Raw genomic sequence first — 9,754 nt, forward strand, 5'->3', positions numbered from 1 at the left:
TCGGGTTTCCCACGTCCAGTCTGCCTTCCCATACCACCTTTGGACACTTGTCATAAAACATTTCGCTCCCAAAACAGTCTAAAAAGTGTGGGCCAGAGTAGGCATTTACAACAGCATAAACTGTGTCAACACAGTATAAGGGTATACAGTACGGGGGGTCTTATCAAAATGTTCAGAGTACATCTCTATACCCAAAATATGGGAATGCCACTGAAGCCTCTATCGAGCATATGAAAAAAATAAAGGGAAAATAAAACAGCTGAGATTTATTTTTTAAAGGTCTGCTAAAGAATGAATGTGCATACAGGAAGGTTTCTATTAAACGGTCTTTAGTATGCAGAGAGGTATTTACACATTTCACCAACTGCCTGACTAATGCACGCCAGAATAAGAAAAACTCTTTGTTTTCTTTTGTTTTTCCTCGCAAGCTTTTCTACTGGGATTCTTCTACTGCTCCTTACAAAGAGATGAGGCAAATTTGGTTGACCAGGTATACGCTAGACAGCCAGCAGTGTGTGGTGACTTTCCAGCTGATCCTGGCTTGGTTCAATTGGTCACCTAGAAAGTGGATATGACATTAGGGGACAGGCATGGCATAAAGAGGTAATTTAAGGGAGGTGCAGGTAACTTCTTATTTCTTTTCTTTCTTTCTTTCTTTCTTTCTTTCTTTCTTTCTTTCTTTCTTTCTTTCTTTCTTTCTTCTTTCTTTCTTTCTTTCTTTCTTTTTCTTTTTCTTTCTTTCTTTCTTTTTTTTTTTTTTTTACTTCTTATTTCCCTCTGAGATTCAACTAGCCTTCAGGACCACTCCGAAACATCAAGGGCTATGTTGACAAATGATAGCTCTGGCAGTGAAGGAACAGATGACCCCAGGTACATCTCTCATCCCTGTGGCCTTGGGAAGGAAGTTTGGAATTGAAAGGTTTTTAGGCTGCCACTAATAGGGACCATTAAAGTCACAGGCTGGTTTTCTCTTTGTGATTTACATTGCAATTCTCTGTAGGAGCTGAAGTCAACCTTCGAGGCCCACATGGCCTCGTTTTACAGGGGAGTTGAGAGCCACTGAATTTATGTCCTTGTTCGAGCCTCCACAACCAATTAGTGTCAGAGGCAAGCCTTGATCATGTAACTGCTGGTTCTTACTTCTGGGCTCCTTCCCCCACGCTGGGTGGGTCCCTTCCTGCAGAGACATCTGCTCAGAAGCATTCGTGCCTAAAGAGTGACATGACATTTTTCAGCATCTATTACACTACAAACTGGAGCCCACTGTCATCCTTCACTTCGTTCCAGCAAGTCTTCATTTCCTACTTCGCTTTAACTCAAACCTCATGTAACGTTTCCAAATGCCTGTCTCAATCCATGCTGACCTTCAAGACCGCCAACCCCAAAGGGGGGATATTTCACTTCCCAGCTGCTCTTGGGGAGAAGGACAAAAATGAATTCTCAGGTTCCTCTTCTCCTGGTCCATGTTTATAGCTGGAGATGCAAGCAGAATCTGGACAATACACTTTTGTGACCATCTTCCCTCCTCTCAGCTTTGCTGTCAACGGTTGATACAATTAGTTGCAAGAAACATGCCATGGTGGTTTTTACAAGTCCCCAAAGTTTTAGGGATTAGTCACTTATTTCTTGAAGGAGTGCCTTCAGCGGGCTAGCAGGCAAGAAAGACAAAAAGACACTGGCATAGCTGAAAAGGAGTAAGAACGAAGAAGATGATGCTCTCTGGTGCTGGCAGAGAGTTTTAAAAGTACTGTGTGCTCCAGGACTCTCAGGGGCTAATTCACAGGAAATAGAGAATTTCAGGTCCTGAGGAAGAGTTGGTCCAATATTCTGACTGGCTTCTGCGTAAATGAATGACTCTTTCTTTCTTTCTTTCTTTTTTCTTTTTCTTTTCTTTTCTTTTTCTTTTTTTTACAGAAAACTATGGAGCGCTTCACGAATTTGCGTGTCATCCTTGCTCAGGGGCCATGCTAATCTTCTCTGTATCTGAACGACTGTTTCTTTTTTTTTTTTGGAAACAATTATTTGTTTATTTTTATGTCTTGCTCTTTCTTTAAAAAAAAAAATTAGCTTCCCTACCATAAGATAAGAAGTAAAAAAAATAAGATTAAGTTTAGGGGAAAAGTTAGATTATACACAAGGTCATAAGGTCACAAGGTCCTAGACTTCCACAGGAGATGGATCTGAGACTCTTTCTTAAACACGTTCTGCGCTGTTGACTGTCTTCCCATTAGTTGCCTGTCACCACATCAGTGCTTGTCATCCAAGAGCGACCTCTGTGAGCCAGACATTAACACAGTTGGGTCTGTGGTGCTTTAGTTTATATGAGTAAGAAAAAAGTGAATAAACATGTCAAGATTTCTACTGTGGAAAGGTTCTGAACCCACCCCAATATTCATCAACTTCTCCATTTAGAATTACTCATAAGTGTGGGGTCTATAGTTTCTTCACGCGGCTGTTCTTTTGGTTTTGCTTCTTCTTTGAACTCTTCCAATGGCCGAAGACAGCCAACAATCAATGATTCTTGTCACAATTCCTCCCCAGGGGGTGCCTAAAGAATGACCCTGTGGGATGGCTGTGGCCAGATCCTCTGTGGCGCCCACACTATGTGTATTCTTATCCTTAATTTCCTTTCTTAACACTCACCCAGATCTTTACTATGAAGAAAGGAAGGTGTGAATGTACTTACTGCCATTTAACTGTATGCTTAAATGCAGTCAAAATGGTAAATTTTATGCGATGTATATTTTTCCACAATACAAAAGAAATAAATGATATTTTTTAGAACAACAACTAGAATTTTAGCCGCAGCTAAGCAATAAGCTATACGATGAAAGGCAGTGGAGACAGAACTGTGGCAGGTGCAAATTTCTAAGCCCTCACTGGGTGTTTTACTTCCTAAACCAACCCTGGGAGGTCTTTCCTAATCTCTGCCCCTCAGTTGTTGAAGGAGCCTTCTGCTGATGCATCTCACGGAACTGAGGAGGTATCCAGCAGAAAAAGGATGCAGTCCGTGCCAAGGAATTCAATTGCTTCCTTGCCACTTGCTGCTATTTATGTGTGAAAATGACACAAATTTGTCCTGCTATCCAGGATTTTAAACAGAAACAAATAACTTTCATGCAAAAAAAAAAAAATCTTGTTTTCTATGTGGTTTTCTCTTGGGAGCAAGATGTTGCTTTTCTTAAGTGGGATGAATTTTGCACTTCATTAAGCACCTTGATCTTTTCAACACATGAGGCTTGAATGCAATAACATAATCTTAGATCATCGAGATTAATGATTACAATAAAACCGTGGGCATAAATCTTCGGAGGACTGTGAAAACCGACCAGCTGCAGATGCGGAAGGCTGATTTCTAAAATTTCAGGAAGATTTATTTCTATTGATGGTTATCTTATGTTTTGGTTTTTGTTTGCTTGTTTGATTTTTTTAGACTTATCAAACTTTTAGTCCTAGAGTTGATGGGGTCTTCAAGGGGTAATTTGGCCCCTGGCTTAATATTCAACCCAAATCCTCCTGGTGTGGCTTGTGTTCAGCCATGACATCTCTATGGGAATCCTGACAGTACAAGTCAGGAGTGCTATTTACACATGACTTGGCATTCTCCAACATTCCCTAGAGGACAAAATGGGTGCCCTGAATTTAGGACAGAGCGATCAAGACAATTCCAAATCCTGGAAGCTGCTCAGTCCATCTCTCTGATCCATATTGATCCAGGCAAAAAAATGTCTCCTTGGCCTATGCACACCAGCAAGAGTGAGGAATTCAGACCTTCAGACTTCCAGAGACAACAGACCGGTACACTGAAGTGAAGCCGCGTCTATATGTGTATTGGCTGAGGATTTCCAAACTCCTCTTAAAACTGTGGGTCAAGACATCAAGGTTCCTTAACAAGGATGAAAAGAGAGAATTGGAAGAAGCTGATGCTTTTTAGGTCCTGTTGCATAGGGTAGTGGCTTGTGGTTCTACCAGGAGTTGAGTCAGATTGTTCTGGAACATTTTGTGGCTGCATACATACAAGATGTGAACTGTACAACTATCTCACCCTCTTCTTTGAAGATGCTTCCATGTGAAAAAACTCAGAAGCGATTTATGCTTTATGGGTACCAATGTTTTCATCCTCATGATATCAAGCACTGAGCAGTCTGCTTGATAAAATCCAAATGATTATCTGAGTTTTGTATTTTTTATTCCCTTGCACTGGAAACTAAGCATGAGACTGAGTGCCTGACTGGCAACAACATGGGGGACAGGCTTCAATGTGGGAAGAGCCCATGCCAACCAGACAGTTCCCGGAGTCTAATTTCCTGGGTGAACATTTGTATTATCCTTTTTCAAGCTCCTCTCATCCAAGGGGGTACAGTTATTTGTGGCTCTGGCCAACTTTAGAAGCCTGATGCCAAGAAGAGTTTGGGGCAGCAGTAGATCAGGGTACAAAGAGATATTGGCCTTTCTCCTAGGGGAGGTAGATGAGCCATGCATAGGTCACCCACATCTGCTTTAGACAGTAATCTTCACAGATCTTTTTCCAAATGCAGTGGCTTAAGGTAAGCTAATTTCCCACACACCTGCCACAGAGGAAATACATATTCAAAGACATATTATCCCCAAACTGGACAGAAGTGAGTAAGGTATGCAGAAATAACAGTTGCCCTAGTAAAAACAGTAGCCAGGAACCACCCAGTTTGACTCTAGACCAAAAAAAAAAAAAAAAAATCTTTTAGAAAACGTTAGCTCCTATGATTCCTCATCTGTTTGGCTTGTGGTTGGTTATGGGAATGTTCTTGATTGTTTCTACCATGTCTGCATGGATCCAAGGGGCTGCTGGCACCCATGAAATATCTGGAAATAGACGAGATAAGTTTGTAATATTCAAAATGGTCTTACTAAAGGCTCTAAGGCAGGGAACATCACAAATGAAGGAAATGTGAATGCCAAGACTGGGCAAGTGGCAGGCCCAGTCCCTTTGCATGGGATCCAGCAGGACTGCAGATTGCCTGGCATTTCTCCCCCAGGCTCATGGTCCACCTACTACATCTTTACTGCAACCCAGGAGAGGGATTCACCCCAGACGAGTTGCCATCCCAAGAAAGAGAGATGGCCTGGGGGAAGCTCTGCTTCTTACTCACAGGGAAGCAAGCTTACCTTTGTAAGCATCAAGGAGAAAATCATAATTCTGTACAACCACCTGCAAACCCAGACAAGCCATATGTACCAGACAGATAAGGCTGACCCATTATCTTAGCGGCAGAGAGATGTCTTGATTCTCTCTCTCTCTCTTTTTTTTTTTTTTTCATTGCTTTAAAATTTTCCCTCAACAGGTAAGGTTTTCTCCTTCTGGAACTCCTATTATTTGTGTTATATCTTCCACTCTATCATTTAGGAAGGGGAGCTTTGGAAACCTTCCTGGGTGGTGGTGGTGGCAGTGAGGAAATGAGGACAGATAGGAGGGGTTCACAGAGATAGGACCTGTAGCTCCTAGGTACCAATAGGAGTCAGTTGACCAGCTCTGCCAGTTTGTCCTAGACTGGTGGGTTTCCCAGGCACAGGGTCCTCCCAGGTAGGACTGCCACAGGATGGGGAGTCAGGCCTTCCCCACTCACACCTGGGCAGCACCCAACCAAACTCCATTCACACCCCACCCCTGTCTCTCCAGGGAACACCCTGAAGCCCATCTCCATGTTTTCATTTTCTTCTACCAGTGAATTAATTTCTTTCCATTAATGTTTTAACCTTGCATGGACAATTCATTTATTCTGAATTGTAGTTGCCCGGCATTTGCTTGAAATAGCATATTATAAGCTCTCTGAAGTCAGAGGCCATCCTTATGTGCCTCATATACTTAGGCTGCCTCCCTCCCAACCGACAACTTCCACCTTCAAAGTTACATGTCTAGAAGGGGTGCAGTTTCCATGTGAGATGGTCTGGAGAAGGAAGTCTCCCGTCTCCTGAAAAGGTGAAGGCTTCACCGTCCACAGGAAGACAGAGTGAAACCCTGTCAACAGCCACTTAGCTCTCCAGCCTCTATCCACCTTCTCCCTTCTCAGTCTCTCCTGTCCATTTCCAGACTTGCTCTTTTCTCTTGTGAATGACTCAGAGCCTTTCCCAGCCAAGCTTTGTTTTTTTTCTAATCCTCTTCTACATCACAACTCTGGAATACTTCACAAAGGCTCCAGAGTCCAGAAGGCCAAACTTCTAAATTCTATGCATATGTATTGTATTTTGGGAGGTAGAGTATGCAGAGTGGCTTAAGGGTAGGGATCTGTGAACATATTTGCCTTCATCATCATAAAACAAGTATTATAAGTAATGGATGCTTGCTAAATATTTATTTATTTATTTTTTAAACTGATTTTTTTTAATTTTTTTTTTTTTTATTTATTTATGATAGTCATAGAGAGAGAGAGAAGAAGCAGGCTCCATGTACCGGGAGCCCGATGTGGGATTCGATCCTGGGTCTCCAGGATCGAGCCCTGGGCCAAAGGCAGGCGCCAAACCGCTGCGCCACCCAGGGATCCCGCTAAATATTTATTGCACTCGATTATTTCTCAATCGTGTGGATGGGTGGCTCTGGGAAGGAATTAGTTGTGGGTCTGATGCTTTCTTACAATAATGGCCCCTGGCCCAGGAAAGGACCCCCTGCCCCCCTTGAGGCTCACAGTGACCTAGGGAATGGAAAAAAGGCCCTGCTCCCTTAACAAGAGAAGTGAATTCTGGTAGAGGGAGGCATTCCAGAAGGGATGTTTGTGTAGGGATGTGTGGTTGTGCTTCTGTGAGTGTGTTGCTGTGAGCAGGTGCCAATCTTGGTCATACAGGGTCAATGTGGTAAAAATGAAGAGCATGGATTTGGGTCTTGGGTGCCTGCAATGTCACACTAGCCCTGAGGCAAGCTGTTCTTGACTGTCTCATGCTACCATTTTCTCTCATCTGTCCTTTATAGAGTTCTCGGAAACCCTAGATATCCCAACACACATAAAACACTTAGCACAGTGCCTGGCATATAGTAAATACTCAATAAACATCAGCTATTACATTATAGGCTTGACCCCGACTACAGATGAGAGTCTTCTAAGGCACAATAAATCCTCAGGAGAGGGGACCACAAGGAGCCGAGAGTGTGCTGGCTTGAGTTTTTGGAACTGCCTTAATATATTTGAAATTTATCCTGAAATCCAATGTGCTGAGGTCCCCTGATAAAAACAGAGAGAAAAAAAAAAGTGGAAGCATATGGTGGTCTGTGTCTTAAAGAAGAATGACTTCAGTTATAGAAACAGGCTGTTGGAGAAATACGTCTTTTCAGCCCCGTCAGTCACAAACCTTTTCCAAATGTTGACATTACGCATGATATTAATATACTATAAAGGATCCGTGTAAAACTGGAAAAGCACAAACACACCATGAAAAGCCAGAGTCATGCTAAGGCCCCTAATGGATTAGCAGCAAAGATTCACAGCTAGCTCTGAGTATCAGGGCTTGCAGTGGATTGGGTCAGGAGGCTTATGACATAACTAGTCACCATCTGAGGATGTGGCTGAGTCTAGATTGTTCTAAATTAAAGGAAACATTTCTCATCCACATTCTTATTAAGGTTTTATTTTCTTTTACTCGATTATCAAGGATTTTTTTTTGCATTTTGCATCCCATATAGGTTTTGAGGAGGTAGTAAATTTCCACTTAGGGTAAAGCTCCCCCCCATTTTCTATCCCCCAAGTTTGGAGGAGTTATTCAGGCAGAGAACAACCTTTGAAGTGAAGAGAAACTGTGCTATCAAGCCAGAATATGAAATAAAATCAGAAAGGGGCCCCTAATGCATTATGGAATACAGCGCAGAATCTGGCCGAAGGTGATGCTAATTTCTGCTCTTGTCAATGAAAAACAGACGTCAGGACAACTTGCTCAATATTCGTCTGAATCCTCAGGACTCTGAGTTGCCACATGGCGATCTGAGAGAGCTCGTGGGCCTGGCGGGCGAGGGGGGAGCTTCGTGAAGGGGCAAAGGCTGGCTCCTTTATTTTCTTTGGCATGGCTTATGGAAAAGTCAAAGAAAATGAATTTCAAATGATGGGTCAAAACTCAAGATTTGAAACACATTTCTTCTATCCTGTAGGTCTCACGCATCCGTGGACGTGGTTTCAGTAACTTTAACTCCTCTTCCAGTGGCAGGTATGGGGTTCCTGGAGTTCTATTCAAAGAAACATTTTCTTTTCAGTCATTTACCATGCAATGAATCTTTTTGAATTCTGCAAAGTCGTGGGGAAAAAGTTCAGATTGGCTGCAAATGATTATCCTCATTTCCCACCCCCCCTCCTGCCCCATTTCTTTTCTCTTTTATAATTGTTCCTTTTGCCTGTGGCACATTTTGCATAAAAAATGTGCGTGGGACAAAAGATCCATATTAAGGCAGCAGCTGGGATACGGGTGTCACTCAGGAAACTTCCCCCCTTCACTCTGTAATGTTTGTCTACATTGTAAAAATACTTTGAGAGCTCAATGAATGTTTGCGTGCTAAATGAAAACATAGAAATAATGTCTAATGTCTACATTTTGGTCATAAAATCTAAGAAATTAGACAGATGCATGAATGCCCTTATGGGAAGAAGAGAGGCGACTGCTTTATAAAGACCCTGGACTTTTCCTCCAGAAAGGAAGGAGGGTGATGCTAGAAGCAGAAGGAAGAATGTCCTTTTTTTTTTTTTTTTTTCTGAAGGAGCAGCCCCTGCTACTCCTTCTGATTAACTGGCTTATGCAGGCAGCTTCTGAGGAAGGTCACATAAAAAGAGCTGAATATCCCCATCACCCCCATCATCAACCTGTCCTCCAGCTAGAGTATTGCTGAAGAGAACGGCAGACTCTGACCTTGGTTCTGCTCGCTGCACCCCACCCCACCCCACCTCGCCTCTGGGTTGCTGGCTCCTCGGCCTCTCCAATGCCCCAGTCCCACTATCTTTTGTCTACTCCCTTTGACCTGGGTTTCCTTACTCCTCCTAGGTCCAGGTCCATCTTGTTCTGAAACTCAGTAGCCGCAGCAAACACAGCAGAGTAGTCATTGTAAGCATCCAGCTGCACAAAGACACCCTCCAGCGAGAAGGCTAGGGGGAGGATTTGTTCCAAAAACACTATGGAGCCTGCAGGAAGGTGGAGTGACCCTATCTCTTCCCATCCTGGGGGTCTACTTGGAGGAAAGCTTCCTCCCAGAGTTAGGGATGCAAAGATGTTTCCCTGGGGTGAGTTTTTATGGGAAAAAAAATGGAAGTCTGTGTCTAATTTAGGATCTATTAAAGAATTTGAGCTTGCCCAGAGAGGGGTCTGGTCTTTGCCCTTGGTTTCTGGGAGGTAATCACTAAGCCCTTGGGATATCCTGCCTAATGAGAGTGTCTTTGTTCGTCTTGGGGCTTTGCACCAGCCAGATAATAACGGTGTGATTTAGGGTGGGGACTGTGAGCCACACCAACATGCTTCAGGATGGGGGCTTTGAGTTCCATGATCAGTTCTGCCTCTTGAGGTGATGGAAACTGCAATCAACCACTCAGCTATGTCCATGTGATTAAACCCCAGGAAAGACTCTGGACCCCAGGGCTCTGATGAGATTTCTTGGTTGCCATGATCTCTGCATACTGCCGCAACTAGTGCTGGGAGGATAATGCTGTACTGATTGCACGGATATAGGACAGCTGGAAGCTCTGTGTCTGGTACACCTCTCCTGGAACCATGCCCTATGCTCCTCTTCCCGTGGCTAAATTTACTCTGTATTCTT

The 9,754-nt window shown here is 43.3% G+C and overlaps 1 long non-coding RNA gene and 1 other non-coding gene across 2 annotated transcripts; both read right to left on the reverse strand.

Annotated features, from left to right (window-relative positions):
- Positions 1-1,914: 1,914 nt before the first annotated feature.
- LOC140621866 (U6 spliceosomal RNA) lies at positions 1,915-2,018 on the reverse strand. The gene has a single exon (XR_012021588.1). It is a non-coding gene; the product is annotated as a U6 spliceosomal RNA (small nuclear RNA).
- Positions 2,019-2,054: 36 nt separating this feature from the next.
- Positions 2,055-6,144, reverse strand: LOC140621626 (uncharacterized). Its single transcript, XR_012021380.1, has 2 exons — positions 5,889-6,144; positions 2,055-4,842 (listed from the first exon to the last, which is right to left on the reverse strand). It is a non-coding gene; the product is annotated as an uncharacterized lncRNA (long non-coding RNA).
- Between the last annotated feature and the right edge of the window lie 3,610 nt (positions 6,145-9,754).

Source organism: Canis lupus, chromosome 30, assembly GCF_048164855.1.
Source record: "Canis lupus baileyi chromosome 30, mCanLup2.hap1, whole genome shotgun sequence".
Classification (NCBI taxonomy): domain Eukaryota; kingdom Metazoa; phylum Chordata; class Mammalia; order Carnivora; family Canidae; genus Canis; species Canis lupus.